Source organism: Mandrillus leucophaeus, unplaced genomic scaffold (genome assembly GCF_000951045.1).
Source record: "Mandrillus leucophaeus isolate KB7577 unplaced genomic scaffold, Mleu.le_1.0 Scaffold119, whole genome shotgun sequence".
Classification (NCBI taxonomy): Eukaryota; Metazoa; Chordata; class Mammalia; order Primates; family Cercopithecidae; genus Mandrillus; species Mandrillus leucophaeus.
The window spans coordinates 3156745-3174901 of NW_012100209.1; the positions used below are offsets into that span (position 1 = coordinate 3156745).

The window sequence follows — 18157 nt, forward strand, 5'->3', positions numbered from 1 at the left end:
GCGCCCGGCCCACCTTTTTGTATTTTTAAATTCTTTTAATTTTTCACCTTTTAACCTATCATACATATAGACTGAAATTTTTCTTATAGTATCATTTATATGGATGTTAAAACATATAGAAATTGGTGTAACCAGCATTATATAGTCAGATACAGAACAGTTCCATCATCCCAAAAGACTCTCATGCCATAGATACATTTCCCCATCCATAACCTCTTATACCTTTGAAATTCTGGTTCATGTGCATGTGGTTTCTAGTTTCTTTGGTTTCTCTATTTTTATTTTTTTTTCTGTTTTTTCATTTTTTATTTTTTATTTTTTTATTTTTTTTGAGACAGAGTGTCACTTATCACCCAGGGTGGAGTGCAGTGTCACAATCACAGCTCAATGCAGCCTTAACCTCCCCAGGCTCAGGTGATCCTCCCATCTCAGCCTCCCAAGTAGCTGGGACTATAGGCAGACCCCACCACACCCAGCTAATTTTTTTGTATTTTTCTGTAGAAATCAGGTTTCACCCTATTGACCAGGATGGTCTCAAACTCCTGGGTTCAAGCAATCCACCAGCCTCAACTTCCCAAAGTGCTAGGATTACACGTGTGAGCCACCATGCCCAGTCTCTATTTTTTAAAATGCAGTTAAAAATAAAGGGAAAAAAAATCAAGTCATTTTGTCTTTCCATTTTAAATGCTATCACTAGACAGTCAGTGGTGACAGAATTTGGGTTTAGGACATAATCCCAAAAGACACAATCCCAAATGCCATAATCCCAAATGTTGAAATCCCAAAAGATCAAAATCCCTGAAATCTAAAATTCCAAAAATCACAATCCCAAAAGAACAAAATCCTAAAAACAGAATTCCGGAAAAATAATTTGTAGAAAGTTATCTAAAAGACACTTATTTCCATTTTTAATCCCTAAAATCTAAAATTCCAAAAATCACAATCCCAAAAGAACAAAATCCTAAAAACAGAATTGTGGAAAAATAATTTGTAGAAAATTATCTAAAAGACACTTATTTCCATTTTTAAAAGATTTATTTGAGAAACATAAAAACACAATGGGATAGTTCATAGGCCCCTTTACACAATAAAATAAGCACTAATAACCTATTTTTGCAATCATAAACACTCAGGTATACTAACAACCGTTACATGGGTATAATAGGAACAGATAAACTGTATTCATGAAGAAATAGATTAAAAGCAAAATGGATAAACACATATCACTATGGTTGGTAATCAGGTGCACCCAGATTCATAACTGCGGTCATCTGACATACCAGACAACCTGAATCTTCTGACAAGATCAATCAAAAACTGCAATGGGTCACTACCACTTGCACAAAGAGCCAAGATCTTGAGAAATTTTATCTTTCACAAATACAGATGAACAAAATGGACATCTCTTCATTTACTGAGCAAGTTTCAACATTTTTATGTACATGCACAATGCTTACACATTAAATCACATCATGATAATGCACTTTCATGGAGTCAAATATGCAAAAAAAAGTGCATAAAATGAGTTAGAATTCTCTAAAAGCCTTTACAAAATTTATACCTGCAGTATTAGACATGAGGCAAAGATAAAATACATAGCATAGCAAATTGGCACTATGTGTGAAAGGGCAGAAGTCATACCTGATTGAATAATTTGGCAGGGGAGCTTTCTTATATTTTTCACTTGCATATTCACTTCTGTGATCTTCAAAACATTCACTTGTGTTTAGACTAGAGCAGTTGTGGCCTAAATATTTTGTAAGTATATGCTGACCATTTGGAAATTATTGCTTGGTCATTATAATTAAGTGATTTTCTGTTTTCACAACACCAATAATAATTAGCTTTTAAACTTTTCTCTTTCACCATTAAGTAGCCTAGTATACTTAATTTATCACAGACTTTTTGCAAGGGAACAATTTCACGGGTCTCTTCCATTGTGCTGTAAGGAATACAGTAAGAAGGAATGATATTTGGCTTTCTCAATACCAAATCTGTATTAGTCAGCATTCTCCAGAGAGACATAACCAATAAGATGTATATATACGTAGATATATGAGAGATGATTTATTAGGGGAATTGGCTCATGTGGTTATAGTGGCTGATAAGTTCCACAACAGGCCATTTTCAAGCTGGAGAGACCCTGGCATGCTGGTAGCTTGGCTCAGTCTAAAGACCTCAGAACCAAGCCAAACCAGGTCTCAGTCTGAGGCTGAAAGACCAGGACCCAAGGGGCTGCTGCTGTTATGTCCTAGAGTCCAAAGACCAACAAGCCTGGAGTTCTGATGTCCAATTCAGCAGAAGAAAAGTCTGCTCCAGCTCTCAGAAAGGCAACAATTTGTTCTCTCTGGGCCCCCAGCAGATTTAATGGTGGCTACCAACATTGAGGGCAGATCTTCCCCACCTAGTCCACTCAGACTCATATGCTAATCTCCTCACAAACCCAAAATAATGCTTTAACAGGTTTCTAGGTATTCCTTAATCCAGTCAAGCTGATACTTAAAATTAAATTCATGAATCCACCCCTCAATTTGGCACCCATAAACCAACTCCTTAAACCATACTTAATTTCCAAATAAATACAATAAAAAGGCAATCCGTTCCACCTAACATGATGCAAGTGAAGTGATGCAACTATCTTTCATACAACCGAATATGCATTAATTTCTACCCCAGGTGTTGGCTTGCAGCATTTCAACATTTGGGATTTTAATATTTCACGATTATGATTTTCAGGATTTCAGATGTGTGAGATTTTTAGAATTTAGGGATTCTGATGTTTGGAGATTTTGATCTTTCAGTATTTCAACATTTGGAATTATGGCATTAGGGATTGTGTCTTTTGGTGTTATGATCAGCATCAGTAGAATTTAGACAGTCATGAGGCTAAGTCTCCAAAAATTTAACCTTTGTGCACTCTTTCTCAGGAACCTACTGCAGAATATATATTCCATCAAAATGAGGAAGAAACCCAAGAAAGATGGCATGGAATCCAGTAAAGAAGGGATCCAATATAGTAGAAAAACTAAGAGAATCTCAAAATGGTGAAGCAAAGTCACAGTAACAGATATGGAGAAGGCCTAGAAGGCAACAAATCCAGATAGGAATGTGACAAAGAATCCAAAATAGTTATTTCTGGGGGTAGGAGGAGAGATAATCTAACAAGTTTAGAAATATGGAATATCATATTGAGAAATTTTACAAAGGCACTGGAAGATGTGAGAAATTAAGCCTTAGGTTAAAAAAAATTAAACAAATGAAAAAACAAGATAATTCATGAATGCCAGTAAAAATTAAAGTTCTATAAGAAATAAAACATAGTCATAGATACTGACTTAGCAAATAGCGTTTACACAGCCACAATTATGAAAAACCAAATATAGGTTTTTTAAAAGTATGATATAACTATATTAGAAGGATGGGGGTCTAGTATGAAATGTACAAGATAAAGAAGGAGGGCAACCCTATAATCACAGCTGAAATCAACTGTGAAAATGAAGCACATTTTGCTTTCTAGTAAGACGTTCTCCAATCTCCAGTACTAATTAGATGTGATTAAGAGCAGCCAACTTGACTGTTAAAGCTTGCTTCAGGAAGTACCTTCTTTCTTAGAACAAGTAGGCTGAAACCGAAGCATGGTACTAAACACATCCTCCAATAATCTCCAAGCTCTGGCTTGGCACAGACTTTCTCTTGATAGCTGCTCAGCTGAAACAAGACTGGGAAATCCCCACAGTACTGGATAATACTGGTGGACTCAGACTTGGAACGAATACTAAGACAGAATCCATTTGGGCCTGAACTCCCAAACCATCACAAACCAACCAAACTCCTATGATACCCTGCTCAACTGAATTTCAACCTCAATTAACTTTAAGAAACAATTGGAGCTTATCCAAAACTCTGGACATATATTCTGTCATTTAATAAGGAACTGGAATCAGAATTCAAAGCATTCTCTTAAATTCATTATTTTGGCATTATGTACTGAGCATCTCCTACATGCCAGTTAATGCTGCTGGGGAAAACAGTATTGACCAAAAGCAACCTGGGCTATGGGACCTTCCCGGCCTGTAATGATGAAAAAAATAACAGTAAAGTACGAAAAAGCAAAAAGTCTTATAATACAAAAGAATAAAACAAAAAAAGAATAGACATTAAACTCATCTATGAAATGCATTGATTGTACTAGCAAAATGTGTAACTATTTTCAGAGTGATAAGAAAATATAGGAGGTATGAAATCAGAGCAGAGCAAGAAGAATTTTACAACAATACAATTAAAATCATGTAGAAAACAGTAGGTTGTAGCAGTAATAATGTGATGGGAAATTTTATAGAACACATAACAAAAAATGAGGAGGAAATTAGCAAAAATAGGAGGGAATGTGGTAACTGTGGAATAGGGAATTGAGTATAATTTAACTCACGAGTAATAAGGAGCAGAATATTAACCCACCTGTAAATAACAGAGGCCCCCCAACCACCCAAAAGGCATAATAAACAGAACAAAATCCATAACCAATCAAGATATACCATAAAACTTTTTTCTAATACTTGAGCATTTCATCAAATTATAAATTAATTGTTTTAAAGTATGGTGGTATAACTTCTTCCCTTTTGAAGTAATAGAAGAAACAACAAAAGTATGATTGTATCACAGTGGCAGGAAAAGGGGCAGTGCCCTGACAGCAATGTCAAGAGACCATTCAAATTCATAAACACACACAAATTACATGATCAGGATTTTTTTTTTAATCTGTAGTTTTCCAAGAATTTGATTTAAAAGTCGATGAAAAAATGTGCATAAATATGTTCATTACAGCATATTATGTAAGAACAAAAGGCTGACCAATTTCAGAGAACAGTTTAATACACTGTTATTCCAACCTAACAGACTCTCATAGGAAAACTATAGAAAATGTTCTTATAAACATGAAAAACAAGTTATATATGCACTTTACATTTTTTAGCTACACAAAAAAATTTATATAAAAATGGTAATATGCTAAAATGAAAATAGTTATTCCACTGTGATCCTTTTTTAATTTTACTTGCTATTTTGTATTCTTACCAGTTAGAAAAAAAATTTCCAAGGCCGGGCGTGGTAGCTCAGGCCTGTAATCCGAGCACTTTGGGAGGACGAGGTGGGCGGATCACAAGGTCAGGAGTTTGAGACCAGTTTGGTCAACATGGTGAAACCCCATCTCTACTAAAAATACAAAAAAAATTAGCCAGGTGTATTGGCATGTACCTGTAATCCCAGCTACTTAGGAGGCTGAGGCAGGAGAAACACTTGAAGCTGAGGCGCAGAGGTTGCAGTGAGCGGAGATCATGCCACCGCACTCCAGCCTGGGCAAAAGAGCAAGACTCCATCTCAAAAAATAAATAAATAAAAATATTTTCCAAAGAGGGGAAAAAAACAATTACAAGTAGTATCAGCAGATTCACCTTTTTTGGGAGTAGAGCTGAATAGGGTTGAACCCCTCATTCTAGTTGCACAATATGAAAGCAATATGTATACAAAGCATAGATTTTATAGTCGCACAGACCTCGGTTTTATTCTTGTTTGAAGGTACTTACTAGATGTTTGACTTGGGCAAGTTAAAAAAACTTCAACCTTCTATTTACTCATCTGTAAAATAAGAATACCACATACTCCATAAGGGTGACTATAATAAATACGTGAAATAGTGTTTGTAAAGCACTTTACACAATGCCTGGCACATAGGAAGTGATTGATAAATGGTAGCTATTATTATTTAGGGTTATTTATTTTCCACTGCTCCCAGACCTGTTCCCCCATCTTTATCTAATCAGCCCTGAATTATTTGTTTTAATCTCTGAATAGCCAGTTTTATCTCAGCTCTGACTGGTGCTCCCTATCCATGTAGATGCAATAGCATTCCTTTATCCAGGTACATAAGTGCTAAATAAATAATAGCTGTCATTTTAATGTATCTAGCTCCCATTCCCATATACTTCAATCCCTCCAACCTGCTCCACCACCCCTACCCCACCACCACTACCATCAGTCCTCAGATTTCTACCTTCCAAAGTTCAACTCATTTCCTGACTTTGGTTAATGTTCAACAGATTACTATCAGACATATATACACATAACACCAATCCTTGACAGTGATTTCACCTACTACAGGAACACTTGTTTGGTCACAGAAGAACACAGAGGAAAACAGCAACTTAATTTGATGTGAGTTTTAATAAACAAGGTTTTTTTTTTTTCAAAAACAATTTTTTACAACAAAAATCTAGTTCCATTACAATACATAATTAAGGTATACAACTTACTAGTTAATATTTGTACCATACTCACTTTGTACCCAAACATACTGACACACTCTTACCAAACTGGAAGATCTGGCAGTAGCAACATTTTACAGGAAGCTGAGGCGCAGAAAGATGAAATAACTTGCCCAAAGTTACACAGCTAATGAATGGAAAAGCCAAAACTTCAACCCAGGTCAAACTCGAAAAGCTATGCTTTTTCCAAACATGGTAAGTGAAATTTGATAATTTTTTAAAAAGATAATCCTCAGAAAGACATGTAAACATACACATCCTTTTAATAAAACATAAATGGAAGTTAAACATATCAGAGAAATTCTTAATGTATACACAGTTTTGAAAAGAACAGACTGAATTCCCTGTACTAATAAGAATTACCCAAAAATGCATTCAATCATACAAATTCACTCATTCAAGAAATATTTGAGTACCAGTTGGTACTCCTACTATGTTCCAGGCACTGCTACTATGACCTCCTTCCTGTATCAGAACATGAATCTAGTGTACTGAAAACCTGCCTCATATCAATTTCAATGTCTTAGGATTCCACAGACATTTTATTTTATTTTATTTTATTTTATTTATTTTTTAAGATGGAGTTTAGCTCTTCTTGCCCAGGCTGGAGTGCAATGGCGTGATCTCGGCTCACTGCAACCTTCGCCTCTTGGGTTCAAGCGATTCTCCTACCTCAGCCTCCCAAGTAGCTGGGATTACAGGCACCTACCACCTCGCCCGGCTAATTTTTGTATGTTCAGTAGAGATGGGGTTTCACCATGTTGGTCAGGCTGGTCTTGAACTCCTGACCTCGGGTGATCTGCCCCCCACTCAGCCTCCCAAAGTGCTGGGATTACAGGCATGAGCCACCATGCCCAGCCCACAGACATTTTATTAATACATTCTATCAAACCAATTTAAAAGTTACTCAAAAACTAAGAAAGAAAGCATAAAACTAAAAGCATACAAAATATAAAAACAAGTGTAGTGAAGTGAATAACATCCCCACAAAATCTATGTCAACCCAGAATCTCTGATTGTTATATTATTTGGAAATAGGATCTTTACAGATGTGGTTAGTGAAGGATTTGAAGATGAAATCTTACTGGATTTAGAGTGAGCCCTATATCTAATGCCTGGTATCCTTACAAGAAGAGGAGAGCACACACACACACACGCGCGCACACACACACACACACACACACACACACAGAGAGAGAGAGCGAACTAGCTAGCAAGCAAGAGAGCGCAGCCATGTGAAGACAGAGGCAGAGACTGGAGTTATGCTATTACAAACCAAGGAACATCAGGAGCCACAAGAAGCTGGAAGAGGGCCGGGTACGGTGGTTCATGCCTGTAATCCCAGCACTTTGGGAGGCCGAGGCGGGTGGATCACCTGAGGTCAGGAGTTCGAGACCAGCCTGGCCAACATGGCGAAACCCCATCTCTACTAAAAATACAAAAATTACCCAGGTGTGGCAGAACGCGCCTGTAGTCCCAGCTACTTGGGAGACTGAGGCAGGAGAATCACGTGTTGAATCCAGGAGGAGGAGATTGCAGTGAAATGAGATCACGCCACTGCACTCTATTCTGGGTGACAGAATGAGACTCCGTCTCAAGAAGAAAAAAAAAAAAGCAGCAGCAGCTGGAAGAGGCAAGGAACAGATTCTCTACTAGAGCCTTCAGAAGAAACATGGCCCTGATGGCCATTTGATTTCAAATTTCTGACCTCCAGCACTGGCAAAGAATAATTTTCTGTTGCTGTAAGTCATTGAATCTGTGGCACTGTTACTGCAACCCTGGAAACGGATATAGTTAGTTTATCAGTTGAAAAGTGGATTTTCTAAAGAAGTACATAATCACAGAGCTGAAGAATAGTGTAACTGAACTGAAAAATTCAATCAAGGGGTTCAACTGCAGGCTACATCAAGCAGAAGAAACGATTAGTAATTAGAAGACAGGCCACTGGAAATCATACGACTTGAGGAAGAAAAGGATAAAGAATGAAAAACAGTGGTCAGGCATGGTGGCTCCCGCCTGTAATCCCAGCACCTTGGGAGGCCAAGGCAGGCGGAGCACTTGAGGTTAAGAGTTCAAAACAGGCCTGGCCAACATAGTGAAACCCTGTCTCTACTAAAAACACACACACAAAAAAAATTAGTTGTGAGTCATGGTGTACGCCTGTAATCCTAGCTACTTGGGAGGCTGAGGTGCGAGGATCGCTTGAAAAGAGCAGGCAGAGGTTGCAGTGAGCCGAGATCTCGCCACTACACTCTGGCCTGGGCAACAAAGTGAGACTTCGTCTCAAACAAACAAACAAAAAGAAACAGAAAAAGAAATAGTAAAGGAAGTTCTTTAAGCTGAAGAAAGAGGACACTAATGAGTAACAAGAAAATACATGAAAAGTATAAAACTCAATGGAAAAAGTAAGTATACTGTCAAACCCAAAACACACTAATACTGTAATAGTGGTGAGTAAATCAATTATATATCTAATATAAAGGTTAAAAGAGAAAACTACTAAGAATAGTTAAAGCTAGCCAGGCACGGTGGCTCACACCTATAATCCCAGCACTCTGAGAGGCCGAAGCAGGTGGATCACCTGAGGCTGGGAGTTTGAGACCAGCCTGACCAACATGGAGAAACCCTGTCTCTACTAAAAATACAAAATTAGCCGGGGGTGGTGGCGCGTGCCTGTAATCCCAGCTACTCACAAGGCTGAGGCAGGAGAATAGCTTGAACCCCTGGGAGGTGGAGGCCGGGGTGAGCCAAGATCGCACCGTTGCACTCTGGCCTGGGCAGCAAGAGTGAAACTCCGTCTCAAAAAAATAATAAAGCTACAATAATCTGTTAAAGATACAAATTATTTTTAAAATGTATATTGTGACATCATGAACATAAAACATGGAGGAGGGGGAGTAAAAACAGAATTTGTGTATGTGATCAAAGTTAACTTGTTACCAGCTTATATACCAGTTATAAGATGTTTTATGTAAGCCACAGGGTAACTACAAAGCAAAAGCCTTTGCTTTTGCAAAAGATAAAAAGAAAAATTCCAAAGTGAACCACTACAGAAAGCTATCGAGCCACAAAGGGGGAAAGTAATCGTGAAAGGAACAAAGGTTCTACAGAAAAACTAGAAAACAATTAAGAAAATGGCACTACTAAGTCCTTACCTATCAATAATTACTTTGATTTTAAATAGATTAAATTCTCCAAACAATAGGCATAGAGTGGCTAAATGGATAAAAAACAAGACCCAACTCTACGCTGCCTATAATAGAGACTCACTTCACTATAAAGGACACTCACAGACCTCATAGACTGAAAATGAAGGGACTGAAAAAGATATTCCATACAAATGCAAACAGAAAGAGAACAGAGGTAGCGATACTTATTTCAGACAAAATAGACTTGAGGTCCAAAGAGAACAAAGCTGGAGGCATCACACTACCATGTTTGAAAATATATTACAAACCTATAGTAATTAAAACAGCATAGCACTGACATAAAAACAGACATGTCAACCAATGGAATAGGATGAACAGCCCAGAATAAACGCATATATCTACAGTCAATGGATTTTTGACAAAGGTGCCAAGACTACACAATGGGGAAAGGACAGTCTCTTCAATAATGTTATTTGAAAAACTGGGTAGCCGCATACAGAAGAATGGAAATGGACCCTTATCTCACCCCTTAACAAGTATCAACTTAAAATGGATTAAATTTAAGACCTGAAATTATAAACCTACTAGAAGAAAACTTAGACGAGAAGCTCCATGACACAGGGGTGGACAATTATTTCTTGGATATGACCCCCTAATGCACAGGCAAGAAAAGCAATAATAAACAAATGGTATGACATCAAACTAAAAAGCTTCTGTACAGCAAAAAACAAACAAACAGGCCGGGCGCGGTGGCTTACGCCTGTAATCCCAACACTTTGGCAGGCTGTGGCAGGCGGATCAGAAGGTCAGGAGTTCCAGACCAGTCTGACCAACATGGTGAAGCACCGTCTCTACTAAAAATACAAAATTAGCTGAGCGTAGCGGTGCACACCTATAGTCTCACCTACTCATGAGGCTGAGGCAGGAGAATCACTTGAACCAGGGAGGCAGAGGTTGCTGTGAGCCGATTGCACTCCAGCCTGGGCGACAGAGCAAGACTCCATCTCAAAAAAAAAAAAAAAACACAAATAAACAAGAACAAATAGAGTGAAGAGACAAACTAAAGACTGAGAAAACATATTTACAAATAAAGCATCAGATATATAGCTAATATCCAGCCAGGCACAGTGGCTCATGCCTATAATCTCAGCACTTTGGGAGGCCGAGGTGGGTAGACTGCTTGAGCCCAGGAGTACAAGACCAGTCTAAGCAACATGGTGAGACCCTGTCTCTATAAAACATACATAAATTAGCCAGGCGTGGTGGTGTATGCCTGTAGTCCCAGCAGAGGTGGGAGGATCGCTTGAGCCCAGGAGATCAAGGTTGCAGTGAGCCATGATCATGCCACTGCACTCCAGCCTGGGCAACAGAGTGAGACACTGTCTAAAAAATAAAAATAAAAAAGACAAATAAATGGCCAACAGATAGATGAAAAAATGCTGAACATCTCTAATCGTAAGAGAAATGCAAATTAAAGCCACAATAAGGTATCGCCTCACACCTGTTAGACTGGCTATTATCAAAAAGATGAAAGATAAGTATTCACAAGGACACAGAGAAATGGAACACTTATACACTGTTGGTGGAACTATAAATACAACCATTTTGTAAAACAATATAGAGGTTCCTCACAAAACTAAAAATAGAATTACTATATGATCCAGCAATCCCATTACTGAGTATAAATCCAAAGGAATTGAAATCAGTATGTCACAGGTGTCTAAGACTCACTTATATTTGGAATCTAAAAACGCAAACTCACAGAAGTAGAGAGTAGAATGGTGATTACCAGTAGCTGGGGTAAGTGGGGCTGGAGGGGAAAAGGAAGATATTGGTCAATGGCTACATAAAATTAAGGGAACAGGACCTGGTGTTGTATTGCATAGCATCATGATTACAGTTAATATATTAATTTTTCAAAAGAGTTAAAAAAGGGAACTTTAAATGTTCTCACCACAAAGTAATGATAAATATTTGAGGAGATGGATATACTACTTGGCCTGATTTGATCAGTGTAGAATGTATGTATACATGTATCAAAACATCACATTGTGCCCCATAAATATATACAGTTGTTATTTATTCATTAAAGATAGATTTTCTTTTTTATTTCTTTATGGTAGGAATGGCCTTTATTGATTGCAATGGGAAGCAAAAGAGGAGACCTGAAATCAAATGAGAAAGCGTAAGCATCCTCAGGAGCAGCCCACTGGATCTCAGTTCTGCCCTGCTCAGAGAAGTTCAGTATCCAGGCAACTGAGGACAGAACCAGCTGGCACCAAAGACATGATGTTGAGGGGACCAGAGCCCCTTTCCCTCTGCCTCCATACATAACAGGGAGCAGGACCACACAGTCAGTCCCTGACAAGAAAAGGAGGGTGGATTTTCTGAAATATGATATTCACCATTAAAATTAACAAGTTAACAAAAGTAATATTTTTTGAAAACAGCTTTTCTAATTGTACTACACATGGTCATGACTTCTTAAATGGAACACACTGTACATGAAGACTGGGAACCAAGCAAATGTTAACTTATGAGTATCAACTGCTCCTTATACCCTCACACAGTGACAACAGTGGGAATTATTTAGTGGGATAGGGTTTTTTGCTCCCAGCCTAGAATGTTCCAGCTCCTGTGGTTTTCTGCTTTTTGAATTTGTATCCCAGCCTTTATAGCCTATCAGGAATCAACTCTTTTTTTCTTTTTTTTTTTTTTTTTGTTGTTGTTGTTGTTGTTGAGATAGAGTCTCACTCTATCACTAGGCTGGAGTGCAGTGGTGCAATCACAGCTCACTGCAACCTGCACCTCCCAGATTCAAGTGATTCTCCTGCCTCAGCCTCCTGAGTAGCTGGGACTACAGGAATGTGCCACGCCCAGCTAATTTTGTATTTTTACTAGAGATGGGGTCGCACCATGTGGGCCAGGGAGGTCTCGATCTCCTGACCTCGTGATCCACCCACCTCCCACTGTGCCCAGCCCAGGATTCTACTCTTAAATCCCCTCTCCAATGTTCTCTGTGGGGATTCTAATTTTCTATGGGCTAGAAAAATAATAAAACGAAAACTATTAGAATAAATTTTCTAAAGTACGCTCTACAACACACTAGAACTGAAGACTCTCCAGGGAAAAAGATTGCATAATCAAGTATGTCTGGGAAAGGATGTATATTTCCTATATTTCCATTTGGTAGGAAATAACCTTTTTTTTTTTTTAAGATGGAGTCTCGCTCTATCGCCCAGGCTGGAGTGCAGTGGTGCGATCTCGGCTCACTGCAACCTCCGCCTCCCGAGTTCAAGCAATTCTCCTACCTCAGGCTCCAGAGTAGCTACGGCTAAAGGGGCCCGCCACCATGCCTGACTAATTTTTGTATTTTTAATAGAGACAGGGTTTCACCATATTGCCCAGGCTAGTCTCGAACTCCTGACCTTGTTATCCGCCCGCCTCGGCCTCCCAAAGTGCTGGGATTATAGGCATGACCCACTGTGCCCAGCCCAGGATTCTACTCTTAAATCCTCTCTCCAATGTTCTCCGTGGGGATTCTAATTTTCTATGGGCTAGAAAAATAATAAAACGAAAACTATTAGAATAAATTTTCTAAAGTACGCTCTACAACACACTAGAACTGAAGACTCTCCAGGGAAAAAGATTGCATAATCAAGTATGTCTGGGAAAGGATGTATATTTCCTATATTTCCATTTGGTAGGAAATAACCTTTTTTTTTTTTTAAGATGGAGTCTCGCTCTATCGCCCAGGCTGGAGTGCAGTGGTGCGATCTCGGCTCACTGCAACCTCCGCCTCCCGAGTTCAAGCAATTCTCCTACCTCAGGCTCCAGAGTAGCTACGGCTAAAGGGGCCCGCCACCATGCCTGACTAATTTTTGTATTTTTAATAGAGACAGGGTTTCACCATATTGCCCAGGCTAGTCTCGAACTCCTGACCTTGTTATCCGCCCGCCTCGGCCTCCCAAAGTGCTGGGATTATAGGCATGACCCACCACGCCCAGTCACATTTATTATTTAATGTGTTAATAATAAGCACAGTGAGTCCCTTTCGTAGACTCACTGTGCTTATTAACACGTTAGAGCTCTGAGAAGTCCTAAAGAAACCTCGTAAATTTTCTATAACATGATTATTCCCGATTTTAGTTTGATACAAATTTTTTCCTCTAAGAGTCTGAAATAATATCCCAACACTGACGACTCTAAAATGTTCTCATTTAGGGTGGGCAATATCCCCTCCACGTTACCCATTCTTCCCCTCCCTCTTTCATCTCAGCAAAATCTTGGTAATTGAAGGCCATCATATTATAATCTGTTACATTTCCCTTACTCGAAGCAACAGAAATATTTGCCTGAATCCAGTTACCAACATACTTCACTATTAAAATTTAAGTAGCATAATACTTTTTCTTTTTTTTTTTGAGATGGAATCTCGCTCTATCGCCAGGCTGGAGTGCAGTGACACAATCTCGGCTCACTGCAACCTCCACCTCCCGGGTTCAAGCGATTCTCCTGCCTCATCCTGCCAAGTAGCTGGGACAACAGGCGCATGCCACCACGCCCAGCTATTTTTGTATTTTTAGTAGAGATTGGGTTTCACCACGTTGGCCAGGATGGTCTCAATATCTTGACCTCGTGATCCGCCCACCTCGGCCTCCCAAAGTGCTGGGATTACAGGCATAAGCCACCGCGCCCGGCCTTCAGTAGCATAATACTTTTTAAAACATGGCATCTAATAGCTTAGGAGACACTCACATTATCACATTTGAGCATAAACCTACGATGGAGGTATTGTCCTTTACAGATAAAGAAACTGAGGTCCTAAGAGATTCTATAAGTTGTGGAAGTAAAGCTATTGTGATCAAGTTGGGACAGGTCTTCTGACTCCAAGTCTTTTGACCTATCCATTCTCCCCATCATCACTGTGCAGTGAGAGGGACAAAGGGCTTGGCATGGTATCAGAAACTAAACTGTTTTCTCAAAACCAGGCTAAATATTCTCCCCAGTGAGTAAACTCAGCTGTAGCCAAACTAAATGCTGTTCTATAGTCAATCAATGAATGTAGTAAATGGACTTTCTCAGGCATATGCATTACTAAGGGATTCCCCCCTTTTTCAAAATTCAAACTTTATTCTTCAGACTGTTAGTTTTTAGAATAGTGCTAAGGTTTTGCTTTTAAATGAAATGGAAGATAAATATTTTGGCCATGGAAGACTTGCACGTTACTCAGAGCAAAGGTTACCAGCATTCACAATGCACTCCTCACAAGAATAGCAGATTAGTCAACTAAATATTAGCTAACAACCATGCTAGTGCTATCTAAGGGAACTTTGTCTAACTGCATAACATTGTAACAAATGCTCTTCTAATTGGATATATAATCCTGAAGGGAAACAAGATCATACTTTGAAACAGAGGATTTTAATGGGGTAGAGAAGCAGCAAAGATAGAAATATCTACTAAAGATAATTCCAGACGCCTAACCATTTCATTCCCACTTTAAAATCAAAAGAATAAAAACGTGTTAAGGAAATAGCTTAATCCTGGGGAAGAGTGGGCTTTAAAAGCTATGGGTGGTAATTTAAGAAAGCAAACAAAACATTTCAAGCACATCAAGGGCATTCCACATACCCATGAGCCACCATCAGCTTAAGCAATAAAACATTACAGATACAACTCAAGCCCTGCATGACTCCTCCCAGATTCCCTTATCCTGAATTTGATGTTTGTGTTTCCCACGTTTATGTATTTTCACATGGTTATGAATCCATAAAAAATAAAGTAACATTATTTTTCATGTTTTTTATAAATGTAATTGTATATATTTTGATAACACAATACCTGCACTATACACACAATTCAAAAGTACAAAAGCATCTACAGTGCAACACAGTGTCCTCCTGTACCTAGTCCCCTATATTGAGCAACTAACATAACGAAGCTTGTGTGTATCTTTAAAGAGACACACTCTGTATATAAAAGCAGTCACACTTAAGATACAGATTTGCCCCTGCCTTTTATACATAAGTGGTAGGCATATTAAACACACTGTTCTACTTTTTCCTCTTAAAAATACACCCTGGCAATTGTTCTCTAAAATATACAAAGTTCCTCCCTTTTTCTTTCTTAATGTTTGAAAAGTATTTCACTACATGGATAAACCATTACTATTACATTATTAGAAAGGTTACTTCCAAAGTTTTGTATTAATATTTACAACAGGCCGGGCGCAGTGGCTCACGCCTGTAATCCCAGCACTTTGGGAGGCCGAGGCGGGCGGATCACAAGGTCAGGAGATCGAGACCACGGTGAAACCCCGTCTCTACTAAAAATACAAAAAAAATTAGCCGGGCGTGGTGGCGGCGCCTGTAGTCCCAGCTGCTCGGAAGGCTGAGGCAGGAGAATGCCGGGAACCCGGGAGGCGGAGCTTGCAGTGAGCCGAGATCGCACCACTCACTCCAGCCTGGGAGACAGAGCGAGACTCCGTCTCAAAAAAAAAAAAAAATTTACAACAATATGGCAGTGAATAACCCATTATTTCATACACATGAGTACATCTATAGAATAATTCCTAGAAGTTGAATTGTTAGGTTAATTTTAATAAATGCTGTCACACTCACGTAGAGGTAGGATACCAATTTATACTCCACCAGCATAGTATGAGTGGTTCTGTAGGTTTTTAAAATGTATATAAAAAACAGCAGACTATACATATTCTTATACAACTTGCTTTTGAGGTCTAACCTTACACTTTTAAGATTCATTCACAATGATATATATAGCTCTAGTTCATGTTTATTTATTTATTTTTTTTTTGAGACGGAGTCTCGCTCTGTCGCCCAGGCTGGAGTGCAGTGACCGGATCTCAGCTCACTGCAAGCTCCGCCTCCGGGTTTACGTGATTCTCCTGCCTCAGCCTCCCGAGTAGCTGGGACTACAGGCGCCCGCCACCTCGCCCAGCTAGTTTTCTGTATTTTTTTAGTAGAGATGGGGTTTCACCGTGTTAGCCAGGATGGTCTTTATATTTTTTACTTAAAGGAATTTTTAAATAACTTCGATGATTTATTCACAAAGAGTACAGTTACCTATGTAGTTGAAATTGCAGTTTTACACAGAAATACGAACTTAGGCCAAGCTTGGTGGCTCACGCCTGTAATCCCAGCACTTTGGGAGGCCGAGATGGGTGGATCACCTGAGGTCAGGAGTTCGAGACTAGCCTGGCCAATGTGGTGAAACCCCGTCTCTACTAAAAATACAAAAAAATATTAATCAGGCATAGTGGTGGGTGCCTATAATCCCAACTACTTGGGAGGCTGAGGCTGAAGAATCGCTTGAACCCAGGAGGTGGAGGTTGCAGTGAGCTGAGATTACACCATTGCACTCCAGCCTGGGAGACAAGAGTGAAACTCCATCTCAAAAAAAAAAGAGAAATACTTACCAACTTAATAGTTTATATGTATAAATAACTCATTGGCCGAAGACATACCCAGCCTACCAAAGAGATCATCTTCTCTAGAAAAACTAACAAAGACTGCCATTTTAATGATATGACTCTGCTCATCCATGCTTTTTTTGGGCAGAGGGAAGGCCCACAAGGGCATGGAACCTAACACCTTGATAACTAGAAGTTAAAAAAAAAGATGCGTTGGAAACAATAAAGACAATTCAAGCATAATCACAAAATAACCCTAGTTTTCTGTAAACCTTCCTCTCCAAATGCTACCACCAAGTAACCAAATTTTTTGGCCTATAAGAGGAAACAATCACTCCGAACTTCCAGCCTACTCTCCCCGCAAGATTAAATTTCCTATAAGCATGGAATATCATGCTGGGACTTTTTCTGCATATCAATATAATATATTTTATTAGATCCCTCTTCATGTTAAATTTACCAATATATATAACTAATTTTTAAAGCTTTCTTTACTCCAAATTGTCTAAATATATGGCTAACCCTATTATTTGCAAGAATTCTTGCATAATTAAGGCTATTGGTGTTAATTACCAACATCACCACGATAGTGGCCATTTCTGCCTGTTCACTGAGTATCCATGTCCCCCTTTCTCTCTCCTAACAACACCCATTTATGTGTAGGTGTCTACCCTGTCCCTCTACACTATCCAAGTACTTAGAAGATGTCTCCTGGCCCAGCACGGTGGTTCAGGCCTGTAATCCCATCACTTTGGGAGGCCGAGGTGGGTGAGATCACCTGAGGTCAGGAGTTCCAGACCAGCCTGGCCAACATGGTGAAACCCCATCTCTACTAAAAATACAAAAATTAGCAGGACGTGGTGGCTCACATCTATAATCCCAGCTACTAGGGAGGCTGGGGCAGAAGAATCACTTGAACCCAGGAGGCAGAGGTTGCAATGAGCTGAGATCACGCCAGTGCACTCCAGCCTGGGTGACAAGAGTGAAACACTGTCCAAAAAAAAAAAAGTGTTCCCTGTTCACCACATCCACACTAATATTTACTGCTTTTTGATTTTTTTATTATGGCCATTCTTGCAGGCCAGGAGTGAGGTGGTATCACACTGTGGTTTTGATTTGCATTTCCCTGATCATTAGTGATGTTGAGCATTTTTTCATGTTTCTTGGCCATTTGTATATCTTCTTTTGAGAATTATCTATTCACATCTTTAGCCCACTTTTTGATGGGACTGTTTGTTTTTTTCTTCCTTATT

The 18157-nt window shown here is 39.2% G+C and overlaps 1 protein-coding gene and 1 long non-coding RNA gene across 2 annotated transcripts in view; one reads left to right on the top strand and one right to left on the bottom strand.

The window, feature by feature from the left end:
* LOC105529219 overlaps window positions 1-11870 on the top strand; it is a 34711-nt gene extending 22841 nt beyond the window's left edge. Inside the window, exon 4 of the long non-coding RNA XR_001004475.1 lies at window positions 11593-11870. This is a non-coding gene — a long non-coding RNA (uncharacterized LOC105529219). The remainder of the gene's footprint in view (window positions 1-11592) is intronic.
* PRKAA1 (protein kinase, AMP-activated, alpha 1 catalytic subunit) overlaps window positions 1-18157 on the bottom strand; it is a 41336-nt gene that overhangs the window by 16482 nt on the left and 6697 nt on the right. The window lies entirely within an intron of this gene.